A 16,532-nucleotide genomic window follows, 5' to 3' on the forward strand; every position below is an offset into this window, starting at 1 on the left:
TTTTCGTGGACTCCTATAAGTCTTATGTTCTTCTTCCTTGCATCATCTAGCAGCTGCTGGATTGATTTCTTATGGTCCTTTACTATTTTTAAGAAATCTCTGTTTTCATGGTCCTTAACCACAATCCTCTTTTCTATATCTGATATTCTATTTTAAGATTCCCTCAATCTGCCATGTATGGTTACAATGGAGTTTTTAATCTCCTGAATATCTGTTTGAATCTGTTTCATGGATTCTATTTATTTCTTATGTTGGGTTATCATGGTTTCTATTTCTTTCTTATGCTGGGCATTCATAGTTTCCAGCATATTTCTGAGCTCATCTATTTTTTTATCTGTTTCTGTTCTAGAGCCTCTAATTATGTCTTTCACTCTGCTCACCATCTCTGTAGTTATCTGGGAGATTATTTCTGCTTTGAATTTTTCTAGAGCCTCATGCATCTGTTTTGTTACTTCCTATGCTATCAGTTCAGGGTGCCCAGGTTCTTGATTATCAGATTTTTCCACTTTGTTTTCCCCAGAAATTGCCTTTTGTGGGGTGGAAGCCTGAGTTTGTGACTTGCTTAAATGTATTCTCATTTTTGTTTTTGGTACTGTCAGTTATAAGTCAATGAATCCCAGTAAGCCAGTCACAGACCTGTGCGATTCAGACAGACTTCTGGCTGTAAGTCCCAAATTCAGCTCCTCGTCCTCCCACAGGGCTGAACTCTGCAAGGCTCTACTACAGGTTCCAACTGTTTTTCCCCTGAAAATAGTCCAGGATCAAATGGGAGGTGATGATCCCTCCAACTTACGAAGTACAGGGGTCTGGTGTGCCTATATTGCAGAGATTATCTTCACTTTTCCAGTGGGCTTCAGTTTTCATCAGGGAGCCTGAGAGAGGCCCTCTCTCTGCTGTTCACCTCTGCAACACAGGACAATGGCCTTTATATCCCCCTGTGCCTCTGTAGTGTGGAACCGGGTAGCTGTGCAGCCAAGAGGTCGGGGGCAGGGTACTGTTCTTACACGCATGGGCAGGGCCAAGCCGGCAGCTGGTGGACCTGAGGGGAGGTGTCCTCGTGGTCTCCTGGATGCAAGTGGGCAGGGCAAGCGGGACAGAGCAGGGCACAGCTACCTGCATCTGACCGCAAGGCCAAACTGGCAGCTCATGTGCCTGCTGGGGGTGGGGGGACCTCACCCTCAAGAAATTTTTAAAATCTGATATCATATAATGTATTTTCCCAGACAACAACAGAATAAAACTACAAATCAACAAGATAATGGAAAGTATACAAATACTTGGAAATTGAATAACATGCTCCTAAATGATCAATGGGCAATTATGAAACTTAAAAGAGTAATCAAAAAATTTTAACCAAATGAAAATGACAGCATAACATACCAAAATCTGTTGGATACAACAAAAGCAGCACTGAGACAAAAGATTATAGCAATAGATGTATATATATATGAGATACATAGAAAGATCTCCAGCAAGCTAACAATCCAACTCAGTGACTTAGAAAATTAAAACAAGCTAAACCCAAATTTAGTAAATGGAAAGAAGCATGATGGAACACCATTTAAGGAAATACTAGCATTGTGGGAATTCCAGAAGGAGAAAGGGAAAGCAATGCTATTTCATGATATAATAGCCAAAAAATTCCAAGTCCTCAAAGAGATGACATCAAGATAGCAGAAACACAAAGAACCAAACAAAACTCAACCACAGAAATAATAAAGTGCATAAATAAATGCAACCAAAACTAAAAAATGCAAAAGAGAAATGAAAAAATTGGCTTTCAGAAAAGATAAACAAAATTGACAAATGTAAGGAAAAAAGAGAATAAATTACAGATTAAAATGGAGACATTAAAACTAATAATAGAGAAATGTAAGGATAATAAGAAACTACTATGAACAAAATCCCTGAACATGTACAATCTACCATACTGAATCAAGAGAAACAGAAACTTAACATACTGATGGAGAAATAAGATATTATGTGATAAAAAGCACCTACAGAAATTCATGACCACCACACTAGCACTCCAAAAACTTCTCAAGGATATGCTAGAAAGAGACAATAAAGCTAACAATGCCAAAAAGTCCATCAGAATCATGCATCAGGTAGGGTGAGCAGTTAGAAGGGAAAGAAAGGAAATGAGCAACAGGAAAATAATGCAATGACAGGAATAGGTCAGTACTTTTCAGTAATAATTCTCAACATGAATGGTACAGCTTCCAAATGTGATTAATGCTCTAACAATTTTTGAGGTAAGATCAAAGGTGTAACCAAGGTTGGCCCTAGGGGGAAAAAAATGAAAGATGTGTTAATGTAAGTCGAACCTCTCTTAACACAAATTGCATTCTGCTCTCTGGAAGGTGTTCCCTTTATTCCACTGGCTCCATCCCACTTCTGATTTGGGTAATCTCTGCTGAACGTTTAACTGGCTGTGGACCAATTAATTCATTACATTTTAAAGTTATTTGTATGAACCCATCCTAAGGCCACGTGGCAGAGCAACAGGGTGCAGCCGACGGACCGGGTGGTCCTCCCACAGTCACCAGGCTGAGCATGTGGCTACCACCTGCACCCACAGCCCAACAGCACAGGATGGGTGTCCAGTCCCAGGCTTCCGCAAGTGTACAGCATGCTGGGCTCCTTGGTTCCAGGCTTCCAGAACGCCCTCTGCTTCATGATCCTGTTGTTGCCTGACATTCAGCTTCCAAGGAAGGTATGGAGAAACGAGTAAGTTTCTTGGAATTTGTTTCATTGATGACTCTCCTAATAATATTTTTAAAGAAATACAAATTTGGCTGATTGGCGACAAAAAAGGTTAAGGATCATCTAGGAGCATTGTTTGTGTTACGGAGAAAATGCTTCCTTTAAAATCTTGTCGAAGACCTCATTTTGACTTGATCCCGAAGTTGAGCTCTATAGATAATTGTGGCCCTATGGTTCCATCTTTTGCTGATATTTTGTCTGTGGTAAATGATGAAGAACCCAGTGGTCTCTTATTTTGACATAGTATATGGAAAAAAAAAAAAAAAAGAAGAGGAGAAAGTGGAATTTTCAGTCCTTTGCAAGCAGTTTGGGATCCATTGTCACCTGCAAACCAAAGAAAAATATCTACCCGAAATGAAGCTGCAGTTTAAAAAACTAGCTGCCCTTGAAAATGAGATACATTTTCTTCACTCTCAGATTACCATAACTGTGGGAATCCATCAACTGAAAGATAATCCAAAGTCTGGCTCCTTCAACTTGAATGATGCGCCCACCCCTGTGGTCAGACGTCATCCCTGGGGCTGCTCACCTATGTCTGGAAGTTCAGTACTTCCTCCTCCACCACCAACGTACTCTCCAGTTTTCTCCTTTCCAGCCTCCATGTTTTCCTACCCTACAATGGGGATCTACTATTTGTGGCTCAGATAATCCAAGTACTGAAACTAAAAAGCAGCACCCATATGCTAGTAAGGTGAATTGTGGTCATCATTCAAAATGTCAGAGAAATAAAGATGTTCCAAACATGTTAGACGTGCTAAAGGATCTGAATAAAGTTAAGTCTGTGTTTTTGAATGGTCACCTGGTGGTAGACTCATTTTGAAGAGGAAAAGAAAATGTTCACGTTGTGACTTAGTGTCTTTAATATCATATGCACTTTAGTAGACATTTGCCTTGCAAGAGGATGACTCCTTGGCCAAAGAAAATAGATCTTGGGAGTCTTTTCCATTTTGTAGTCCAGAAACATCAAAGTTTGGACGTCACAATCTGAAGACAGTGATCTAACAGGAGAACTGATAAACACAAAAGCTGCTGGCCAAGGATACCAGCAACAAACACCATGACTACATTTAGAAGGAATGAGGCAAAAATATGCTGGCCTGTCTTTCACGGCCTTTCAAAGGATCATAGCCTCTGCTAACTGAGATTAAATGAAACCTGTGGACTGAGGCATCCCTAACCAGGTATGAGTGAGCCTCCTAAAAATACCTGTTTCTGTTTAGAAGATCCAGAATAAATTGGCTACTGGAGAGTTAGCTATGTGGATGTTTCCCCCCATGTATGTTAGTATTACTGAATGCTGAATGTGTACTTCAGTGGTTTTCTTAAGCAGTTATAAATTCCTAATTTAAGAATCATTTGAATCCTTTAAAAACTGGTACTGATCTGGTTTACTTGGCCTCCAGCAACTAGAAGATTTTCAAACTGGATAAGATTATAATTTTTCATAAGATACTCATGGTTTTAATCATATATGGTCAAGTGTTCTAAAACTTCTTCCTGAAATAATAAATCAGTCTTAGATTTTTACTGTTAAGTGCTATAAAATTTTTCCTCATACTTGCTCCATAAATATATATGGTTTAGGGCCAGGGATTTAGCTCAGTGGTACCATCACCTGCCTGGAAACCGCAAGGTCCCAAGTTTGATCCCTGGTACCAAAAATAAATAAATAAATAAATAAATTTTTTTTAAAAAAAATATATATATGGTTGACATTTCTATCTCCTTTGGTCATTATTAGATTTTACTCTGTTACTTGGTAAATAGATTATACAATAAATGTACCTTTTGAGCCTAAAGAGTAGTTATTTTTAATCAAAGTAATGCATGTATATAGTTTAAGAAATAAAACATGACAAAAAGTAGTCCACCAGCCCATATCGTCCCAACCCCTAGTCCTGATTCTTTATGGTAACTTTTAATTCTTTGAGGCATTTCTTTTGGTGTTTACATCCATTTTCTAACAAATGGATTTATGCTGCTATTTCCTGGGTTTTTAATTTTAAGCATTATTTATTTATTTTATTCTATTCTACCTCTCTTAACATGTCCCCTCAGACACCCCAAAACAACTATTTCTCTCTTCTTCTCTCTTTCCAATATAATTAATTATAGCATATCTTTAAATTAAATCCATAATCAAGTGTACATATTTTTGAATCTATATTTTATTTACAACTCTGTGGTGGAGTATGTTATAATCACATTGCTTGTACAACTTTATTACTGAAAACTGTATACTTGTCCTTCTGTCTCTTCACTTAGTCTCTATACCTGTCATCAGTTCATTAGGAAAACACCTCATGTAATCTATCAATTTAATTTTAGTTTCTTGAGAATTTCTCTGTGGACTCCTCTGTCCTATTATAATTGACACTAATTGTTTTCTAGGTTACTAGATATTTACCACTGTGGGACTTCCCTTTGCCCTCATCCTAAGAATTCCTTTTGCCTCTCTTTTGTTAGATCCCTCATTTTTTATTCAATGTTCTATGCTTTCCTCTTTCTTATTTTGCTTCTTTTGTGTGAATTAATTCCATCTCTTTTAAAACTGTTCCTCAAAAATCTAAATGGAAGAAACCCTGATAAATTTCTTTACAAAGTCATCACCACTGTTGCAGGCCAAGCCTGAATATGGTCCTTCGCCTCCCGCCTACTCCCTTTCTCCTCCATGGCCTAGATAAGTCAAACAAACACAGTCTGCTTAGCTAAGATTGTAGACCCTGGATGGCACAGCCCCAGGTGACAGCTACATCTTCCTTGTTCCCTTTCTGCACATGCCCTGACCACTAGACAATCATGCTACATTCAGCCTAAGCCATATAGGCCACATAGCACTAGTTTCCCTGCCTTCTCTTCCTGTTTGCCTTACACTATAAAGAGCACACTGGATTCCAGGTGCCCATTAGCTCCCGACAGGCTATAGCTCCACCTGGTCCCAGCTTTCAAGCATAATCTTGGTATGTACCCTTCTTTCTTGTTGTTTTTCAATTTTCTTCATCTCCCACCGCTCTCCCTGTCTTTGGACCCTATGCCATGTGGATTGCAGCAACCACTCTTAAAAAAAAAAAAAAGAAAGAAAAAGAAAAACAATAACAACAAAAAAGCACAGCACTGAAATTATCCGATTTGAAGCTTGCAGTCACGTGGGAAATGGTTTGGAGCAGATGAAAGTGAGTTTAGGAAGAGCAGTCAAGGAGCCATTTCAGTGACTGTAGCAAAAGGGTGTGGAGCAGTCTCCTGTCATTCTCCTGGTACCACAGACAGCACCAGTCTTCAATTGAGAGTATGGTTTACTCTGCTTTTTATTTTATTTTTTATTAGTACATGTTAATATTACATAGTTGTGTGGCTGGTTTGGGGATGTTGGGCCATGCACTTATCATATCTTAATGAATTTCAAGCTCATTGTTCCATCTCTTTCCTTCCCACCCTGATACAGTAATCCCCTTCCACCTCCACAAGTCTACTTCCTGATTTCCTGTCATCTCTTATTTTATTTATTTATTTATTTAATTTCTCATATAAGAGAAATCTTGTTACATTTAACATTTTGACTTCGGGTAATTTCATTTAGTGTAATGGTTTCTGGATCCATTTTCCTGTAAATGACATATTTCACTCATCTTTATGGTTAAGCAATATTCTATTGTGTATACATATATATATATATATATATATATATATATATATATACACATACCAAATTTTTATCCATTCATTTGTTGATCGGCATCTAGGCTGCCTCCACAGCTTAGTTATTGTAATTTTCTCTGTGATAAACATGGGTATGTATGTATTGGTATAATATGCAGTCTTTAATTCTTTCAGGGCTATGCCCAGGAGATGGGTCAAATGGCATTTCCATATTTAGTCTGTTGAGGAATCTCTATATAGATTTCCATACTGGCTGTACTAGTGTACATTCCCACTAACAATGTAAAAAGTTCCTTTCCCCACCATCTTCACCAGGATTCTTTGTTTTTTGTGTTCTTTATGATAGCCATACTGACCAGGGTGAGACAGAATTTCAATATAGTTTTACTTTGCATTACTCTGATGGCTAGAGGTGTTGAACTTTTTCATATACTTTTAGCCTTTGTAACTTCTTCTTTTGAAAAATATCTTTTCAGTTCACTTGCCAACGTTTAATTGGATTCATTGTTTTAGGGAGGTTAATTTTTGTTAGTTTTTTAATATTTGAGATATTAATTCTCTGTCAGAAAAGTAGCTAGCAAAGATTTTCTCCAATTCAGTGGGTTGGGTCTTCGCTTTGCTAATTGTTTCCTTTGCCAAGCAAAAGCTTTTTAATTTGATGTATTCCCATTTGTTGATTCTTGATATTATTTCTTGTGCTTCTAAATTCTTGCCTAAGACAAGTCTTGCCTGTGCATGTGGCTTCAAGTGTTTTCCCTATGTTGTCTTTCAGAAGTTTCAGTGTTTCTGGTTTTATATCTTTAATCCATTTTCATTTCATTTTAGTATGGAGGAAACATAGTAATATTGTTTCAGTTTTCTTCAGGTAGGTATCCAGTTTTTCCAGCACCATTTGTTAAAGATACTACCTTTTCTTCAGCATATTTTTGGCTTCTTTGTCAAAAATCAGATGGCAGGAAGTGCCTGGGTTGGATTCTGTGTCTTTTGTCCAATTCCACTGTTCTACAATTCTGTTTTTGTGGCAGTATTATGTGTTGTGTTGATTACTATGGCTTTTCAGTATATCTTGAAGTCTGGTATAGTGATGCCCCCAGCATTCCTCTTCATGGTCAGTGTTGCTTTGGATATTCTGGATCATTTCTGATCTCATATGAAATTCAGGATTATTTTTCCTAGTTCTGTGAAGAATGTTTTTGGTATTTTTATAAGGACTACATTGAGTTTGTAGATTATTTTTGATAACATGGCCATTTTCAGAATATCAGTTCTTCCAATCCATAAACAAAGATTGTCTTTCCATTTTCTAATGCACTTATGCTCTCCTTGAATAACATGGAATTACAAAATCATTTGTTCAACTCCGTGAAGAAAAAATATCTTCTGAGTTTGATTGTAACAATGTTTAAAAATAATACATTTGCTATGGAATTTCTTTGGAGATATGCCTAATATGCTACATGTATATCCTTTGTAAGAGCTTCCATTATATGTATAATATCTTTTAGGATGTATGATGAGAAAGAAATTCTTTCAAAAGTTGAGGTCCTTCCTCTTTTATTTGAAAATTAATTATCAAACCTACTATGTATCTTCTTTTTTGTTTTGGTTGACATGAAACACAGATTTATTTCTCTCTCCCTCAGTAGTCAGAAGCGTTAATTTCACCTTCAACAAAGTAGAGGTGCAGCCTCTTTTTCTTCTATATATTGACTATCATATATAATAAATGTCTTTTATTATAAATTAACTCATGACCACTTTGGAAGTAGCTAGTGTACATATGTGAAAGAAATTATATCATCACATCTTCATACTGAGAATTCCTAAAAATATATTTTTAAGATCCTAAACAAAACACTATATGTTTCCATAGATGAAAAGTTATGTCAAAAGCCACAATATTAGTGTTAGGCCATAGTAACACCTTTATGATCTACATAAGACTGACCTGCCTTAAGTTTTTTTCACTACTCAAATAATATGAATTTAATTTTATCCATTTCCAGAAAATCTTAAAAGTTACAGATATTCCACAAATGTGTTTTTCTAAGAATAATATATTGACTACTAAGAATATGAAAACATAACATGCTTACCACATCTATTGTAAGTCAGAAAGCTATTATGGTACATTATGAGTTGTTTTTAATGGAATCATTTGAAGCTACAATAGAAATGTCAATGTTTGCAAATTCTCATGGACAATTCTAGAAAAAGTTTTAACACATAAACACTTCAAAACTGTGTCATTTGTTTAACTTTGTCTAAGAGAACTTAGCATGAATAGTGTGTGAGTAGGTGTGCTATGTGTTTTACATATTTAGCCCAGAAAGCTACAAGCAATGTCACATAACCAGTGAGTATCAGAGACATATTGCCTCTTACATGCTATAGAGTACCTTCCAGGAGGGCTAGTATCCACCCTGAAGTTAGGCTATAGATACTAGTTGAGTAGGCTCATTCAACCATGCCTTAGAAATAACACCTGAAGGGCTTTGTTTGCCCTGTTTATAATTTTATAGCCAAATAAATGATATCCATGGTGCATTGCAGATTCTTCAATTCTTCCCAAGCTGCTTTAACTTAAAATGTATCAGCCTGTCCCTCCTGCTTGATGTTTGTTTTTCTGAAATCAATCTATTGCTTCAGTGTTAGGTATGCCCGAGAGAGGTACTAACCCTTGTATGGCCTGTAACTTATTGAGCTGTTTCTCCTTATACAATCCCCCCTTTGAGAGAGCTGGCTTTCTCTCTGCCCTTGTCCTTACCTGAACAAGTTATTATAAATGTCTGCCGGGGATGTAGCTCAGTGGCACCATGCCTGCCTTGCAAGTGCAAGGTCCTGAGTTTGACCCCAGATACCAAAAAAAGAAAAAAAAAAGTTAAATATGGGGAGCTATGGATGATTTTTCTTTTCAAAAGAGAAAAAATCAGCCTTCTTCACCAAATGTTAGATTTCCTGAGAAAGTAAACTCCCAGCCCCCATATGGTCCCTGTGTGATTTCACCTAATACTCAGAGATCATTTAGACCAAAAAAATATTTCTGGCAATAGAAATATCAATTAAATCTTTTTTATTCTTCCTTCCCTGACATTTTGCTGTCAACTCTTTAACCCTATGTAGGCACCTCTTAAGTATTTAAAATGAAATTAATTAGACCATTCAGAAATGGTGAAAATTTCAAATAGGATAAAAAAGGAAATGTTGATCCTAAGAGGACTAAAGAAAACATAATACTATTGCCATTATTAGAGGGAGAGTGTTTATAAAGGAAAGAAAAACATTTAGCCCTATTAAGAGGTGGGCTATCAGGGGAAAGGGTAAGAAACAGGCAACAGGAACTGCTGCTATGATAGAGAAATACTCTGTTGGAATTTGTAAGCTTGTCAGAAAACATGAAGATACAAAGTCCTCTGAAATGCTGCCTTTAAAAAAAACATGAAATTAATGAAGACTAAATTAGTGGAAGGATTAAGAAATACAGACTTTCAGTGAAGCATATAATAGCACTTTTCCTCACTATTCCTTTAGTAAGCATATTAAACTAACTTTTAATCAGAACCAAGATGGATCATGTAAAGGTGCAGATTTCCAATGATGAATGTCATTATATTGTATACCTAAAATGCACCAATGAAATTAATTTTTTAAAAACTAACTTTTAGTAAGTATATTAAACTAAATATATATACCCCAAGGTTTAAATTGAATTATGCCACAGAAAAGAAGAATAATAAATGTGATTGGGAAGTACAACCATTTATCAGCTACTGAAAGGATATAGCTGATATGAATCTAGATTTTTAAAGTGTGAAATTATTTTAAAGGCTACCCTTGTGTTCCTCTGTCTGTAAGAGCCAGTAATGAAAAAAAGAAAGCCTTAGTTAGAATAAGATGTAATATTTTGTCCAATTGCTAATTTCAGTGTTCTGGAAAATATGCAGTGGTTCAATTTGAAGTCATTCTTGTGCATGATTCTCAAGCTAACATTCAGCTAAAAGAAGTTCAACATTTTAACTTTGAATAATTTGTTCTACTTGAGGAGAAAAGGCATGCTAAAAGATAATTAAATTTTTAAAAAATTCATCAGAGCAATGCAACTGTTCACACAATGCCACTGAGGCCATTGCACTCTTCTTTTTCTCAGATATGGATCCAAAGATGGGTTGGTCCTGCAGCACCTCAAAGATCAGTCACCCTTAAAGCTGCCTCACAGAAGTCAGGCAGCTGAGTGATCCTGAGAGGTTCACATATATCCCATCTCCTAATGCATTAATGTCCCTGTAAGAGGGCTTTGGCCCAGGTCCAGGTTAGAAAATGAAGTCTGTTATTGTTTAAATTCACACAGTATGAAACTGGCAAAAAAAATAAAAAGGAGGAAGAGAGGAATGAGGAGGAGGAAGAGAAGGAAGAGGAGATGGGAAGGGGAGGGCGAGGAAGAAGGAAGAGCTGTCCAACTGAAAAGCCTATGTACTTTGCAGTATAGCTTCTAGAATTTATCTCAATATCCTACAGTACCAACACAGAAATAACCAGAACTGGCAAAACTTCGGGGAGCCTGTCTATAAAGCCACTCATTGTGGAGACTGAAACAGTTCATTATAAGCAGATTTTAAAAATAGGGAAAATTACATGTTATTGAGCCATATTGTTTCACGGGGAAATACATGCATTTAATATATAAATAACAGTATTTCATCTGTGTTTCCTTTTGGTTTTTTCTCACATATTTAACTGATTGCTCACAGGTCAAAATAGCAGCATTAACCTGTTCATTTAAACTGAGCATTTATAAGTAGTAACAAAGTATCATCATTGAAAATTTGGGGATCTCTTGGTATCTTTTAAAATGTCTTGAAAGACGGCCAAGGTGTTTTTCTCATTTAGTTTTCCTTTCAGTCAATCTTCTATAAGCAGAGACCTGAAATAAAAGCATGGGTCACAGAAAATGTACAAAGAAGTGACGTTCCTTTCCCATGTTCTTCATAGACTTCAAAGAGCTCATTGATGGAGGAAACTCTCCATTAGTCAAGGGAATAATTAATAAAATCATTAGCGGGAGAGTGAGGACATAGTTTCAAAATGACACATCACATCTTTAGGATATCTTCTCCTGAATGGAGTAAAAGGAGTTGAAACTGTACCCTTGAGGACACCGACCTCAGATTGGAAGTTAGATGCAAATGCGAAGAAGAGTCATCCATGCCATGCTTGTGCTGGACATTGTCAGTGTTCAAAGAGGAATAAGGTCCATATTGTGTCTTGGGGAAACTCCTTACTTATAAGAGATAGAAATTCAAACTGTTACTATTATACAAGCTGATATGTGTCATTTTTAATTTATAACAAGTTTGGGGAAGTATAATACTGCAAAATATTTTGCCTACAGCTATTGGTTAAATTGCACAATTGAAACATGTTGTACAGAAGTATAGTAGTTTGTGATGGAATACTCTGTACAAGGAAGAGAGGTAAGAAAAGAAACAGAAAATGTGAAAGTATCAAGTTGAAATGACAGTATATCCTGAGGAAGGATACCTTTAGAGAGCATGGGAGAGGAGCAGGAAGTGATGATGAGAGAAATTGAGGCAGTTTACTCCCTCAGAGTCACCCAAATCCAGCAACTGGCCGTAGGTATGTTTTGGTGGCTCTGAAGCCACATTTCAGCACAGTAGATTTCACATTAAGAATACATGAAGTGCCGGGGATTTAGCTCAGTGATTCTGGCATCTTCCGCAAGTGCAAGATCCCGAGTTCGATCCCCAGTAACAAAAAAAAAAGAAAAAGAATACATGAAGTTCATGAGGATTAAATTAATTGAAAGATTAAGCAATGTAGATTTTAAGCAAAACATCTTCACTTTCATATGTGTACATAAAACTTATTTTTAGCATTTTTTAACTTGAGTTTCTTCCTTATATCAGAGACCCTAAGCAGAGGGCCTGAGGTGGGGCCTGAGAATCTGCCTTCCTCCACTCCAGGGCGGTGAACATGCTGGATGACTGCACAACACGCTTTCACACACATCGTTCAGCAGCTTGCAGGTGGTGGGAGATAGCTTCTCCAGAGCTTCCGCAGCTGTCTGCCCTCCTAGAGGGAACTGAGAGAATAGTACAGTCCCCAACGCTCCTGCAACAGTGTCATCACTATCCACAGGGACTAGGTTGAAGGGCTTTGGAAATTATACCAAGGCTTGGAAATTATACCAAGGCTTGGAAAATATTCTCACTATGTTTAGAACAGTAATTCTCAAATGTCATTATTTATAAAAATTATCTAGGAAGATTTGCTTAGAAATACAGGCATCCCATTTCCCACTTGCAGATTTTCAGTCAATCAGACTCCATAAAGCCATGGGCTTTACATTTATAATGTCACACATTAGTGATTCGTGTACAAATGATTCTCTAAAACAAAAGAAATCATTTCTTCAATAGCATCCTTACAAACTTTCTACAATATAAATATTCCCATCAACTTCTTGTTAGATATCCTATGTGATTTACAGCAGGTCCACCCTAATTTACTTTAAGCCTCAAATTCCTGTACACTGTACACACTAAAATTCACAAGTCAAAAAGATAGTGGATAAGTTGATCTACTTTATCTTTTACCTTCATATGATGATTGCTTAATATACAAATACTTTGCTTCTTCAGCACTATACTTATCTATTTAATGAGTCATTTTCTTCATCATTCCCCTATAAGACTCTTAGGTAATTCATTTGAGAAACATTTTCATTTATCACTTTTGCTACTCAGTGATGATCTCTAGCCAATTAGAGGTTTGTTTCATTTGGTTGAATGGGTGTCAAGCAACACAAGCCAATATTTAGAATCAGAATTCTCAATTAGGGGCTATAAAACACAACAAAAAAATTCAATGCACACTATAATAACTCAGTTGTAAAGAAGTTTGCAACATAATTAGACTGTTGTCTGCTCTACAGTGACAGATTGTGAAGGTTGTAATTGTTATTAGCAAATTTTGAGCTTACTATTGCAGTGCTAAAGGAGAAACCAATTTCAAAGTATATTTTACTAAAACTGTATCATTTACTAGGTCAAAAGTTTATGTTATAAGTGGCCCAGACTAAAAACCTGAGCTGTGCACCCACTGTAAATGTTGGAATGTTGGGACAGGTGAATCGCAGTAGGCAGTGGGAACCAGAGTTCTTTGTCCTGGCAGTCTCCAGTTACCTCATGGATGGAGTCACTCCAACTGGGAAGAGCCAGGAAAGCAGTAATCATATCTCTCTTCACTCCTCTTCTCAGTACCTACCATTGAGTCTGACATATATTAAGTATGTAATAAATCATTTGTCAAATCCTCCCCCATAGACAGTAGAGAAACTAAAGGGGCATCGTTTAGTCTCCCAGAGAGTGTTCCTGATGAGGGAGGACCTCACCCACCTCCTCCTTGGTGAGTGGGTCTGATGTACAAGGGAGGTCAAAGGACTGTTCAGAGAACAAAAGAATCAAGATATCAGTCATCACACAGATTCATTCCAGGAAAATATAAATTTCATTCATATTGAATTTCAATAGAATTAATTTTATGTCAACTATGACTTTAAAAGTTTGTGTTTTAAACTTTACATGTAAATGTGATTTCACCTAATACCATATCATTTTTCCCCACTCGCTTTCAAAAAACAATATATTTTGGATGTAATGCCTCATAAAATGGATTCTTAGAATAATAATGTGATAACAATAACTTCTATGGTAACTTTTGTAGGTTCTAAGCTCTAAGTCTCTTTTTCAATCTCTCAGGAGTGTATTTTATAGTCATTTATAAGCCTTGATTAAGTAAAGTGATCTGCACCATTATTTATGAAAGTAGCCAGAAAACTTAAATAACAGATATAATTAACTTTTTTAAATAAGTTGAATTAAAATTATATTTGAGTAGTTGTCTTTGGTTAGGCTGCTATAACAAAATAAGTTGAGTAGGTTATAAATGAGAGAAATTTATATCACACAATTTGGGAGACTAGAAAGTCCAAGAGCAAGAAACCAGAAGACCTGGCATCTGAGGAGGGCTATCTCTTTGGGACTCCTAGAGGATCTCTTCTGGCTGCATACTCACAGGTTACAGCAGTGAGGAAGTTTCCCTGGGGCTCAGTTATAGGGCATTAATCTTACTTCCCTCAGGGCCTAATCTTTCCAAAAGACTCCACCTCCTAACAGCTTCACTTTGGGGATTGGGATCTTAACATATGAATTTTGGAGGGACACAAACATTGAAACTATAGCAGTAGTTTAAAAAAATGTTTTTCAAAAGCAAGCAAACAAAAACTAAATAATAAGGCAGGTAGTATAGTTCGGTGGATTGAGCATTTGCTTAACATATATGAAACTCTGAATTCAATCCCCAGGACCAAAAATGCCTAAATATCTGTGCTTACACAGTTAATTTAAAAAAATTATAAGCTGAAATATTGGGCATTATTTATAAAATGCTTGTCAGTGTATATGAAATGAAAATTATGTACTATCCCTGCTTTATGGGTCCATTATTCTCAACTACTTTTCTCTTCTTTATGATTTTAAGAGGATATAAAAACTTCCTTGGTTTTGGTCTGAACCTACACTACCCTGAGTTCTTCAATGGTCCTTTAAAATCAGGCAAAAATGGCAGTTGCTCAAGGCTTACGACCTTAAAATTAGAAACTTCCAAGCAAGCTCTTCTCTCCTTCCTACCAAATGATCCTCTCACATTCAGACTTGCTCTGCAGAACACACCAGGGTATGCAACTAATTTTTATAATTTTTCCCAGAGTATGTGAGAAATTATAATAATACTATAACAAGAGAATAAAAAGGCATATTAATCATCCCTCTCATATCACATATTGAGAAAAAATGAATAGATCTAGACAATAAAAATTGAATTTCAGTGTGGGTATAGTTTAAGATGGAAAGGTCTGCACAACCCTGATTGAGATTAAGTTCATAAGAAAATTGTCAGGATTTCTAAGAGTACTACTCACTAGGATTTTTCCCTGCCCTGCACAGCTTTAATAATTAGGGAAACCTCTGATTTTATTACAAATAATGAATCAGCCTCCTTTAGATTTTAAAAATTACCAAGAATGGGCTTAATGAATTATTTTATCTGAAGAAATTGATGCTATATTTTGAATCTTTCAACAAGAACATTAGAAATAACAATATAAGGGTTGATTTAAGAAACAATCATTGACAAAAAAATTAGCAAAACATTCAAATACAGTAAATCTATAATATCAATGACTTTGTGGGGAAAAAGTTCAATACCAACTCTCATGTTCTTAAAAATACATTTCTCTTTGACTCTTGAAAGAGATAAGATGAATAAAGGTTTTTACTCTTTTGGTCAGATCTATTATGATTCTTATCTAAAAGACATGTAATGAAAATAACACTTGACTTCTAGCATAATTAACTAGCTTATTATATTCCAAAAAATTTTATGGATCATTTCATCATGGGCTCAATAAACAAAAAAGCTTTGAGTTAGAAGAGTATATTATAACACCCTTCTAGGGCATGTACAAAGTGAAGATAAAAAAATAACAGCTTGTTAAAAGCAAGTCTCAGATCGCTATCATTAATCTTTAAAGATATGTATTAACCATATTCACAGCATTGGGTTGCACCTTCTGAAAGAATCAAAGAAACAAATAAGTAATCTTGGCCTTCTGTAGACTCTTATTAATTTGCACTTGACTTTATTATTTTTTTTCTTCTGATCCATGTGGCTTCCCAGTAATGAAAAGCTAATAGCTGCAAAGTGAAGGACCAGATAACTTTGACAAATTTTTATTTAAGTGTCATTTGATTTTTAATAACGTAATAATATAGTAATATTTCAAATTCCATATGGATAAGACCATTTTAAACCAATAAAATCTAAACATTATGACAAATAGAAGTAAAATTCTTGCACATGTGTATATTAAGAAACACAGTCATTGAAATTGAAAACATAATTAAAAATCTACCAACAAAGAAAAGCCAAGGTCCTGATGGCTTCACTGCTGAATTCTACCAGACAGTTAGAGAAGAACTATTGCCACTACTCTTTAAACTCCTCAATGAAATTTAAAGGGAAGCAATACT

The 16,532-nt window shown here is 35.9% G+C and overlaps 1 long non-coding RNA gene and 1 pseudogene across 7 annotated transcripts in view; one reads left to right on the plus strand and one right to left on the minus strand.

The window, feature by feature from the left end:
* Positions 1-4,055, plus strand: part of LOC110348063 (mitochondrial fission regulator 2 pseudogene) — a 36,844-nt pseudogene extending 32,789 nt beyond the window's left edge.
* LOC110348128 (uncharacterized) overlaps positions 1-16,532 on the minus strand; it is a 1,027,816-nt gene that overhangs the window by 803,157 nt on the left and 208,127 nt on the right. The gene's annotated exons all lie outside the window — the stretch shown is intronic.

Source organism: Heterocephalus glaber, unplaced genomic scaffold (genome assembly GCF_053883595.1).
Source record: "Heterocephalus glaber isolate CG9 unplaced genomic scaffold, H.glaber_assembly_v1.0 deba00000676, whole genome shotgun sequence".
Lineage (NCBI taxonomy): Eukaryota > Metazoa > Chordata > Mammalia > Rodentia > Bathyergidae > Heterocephalus > Heterocephalus glaber.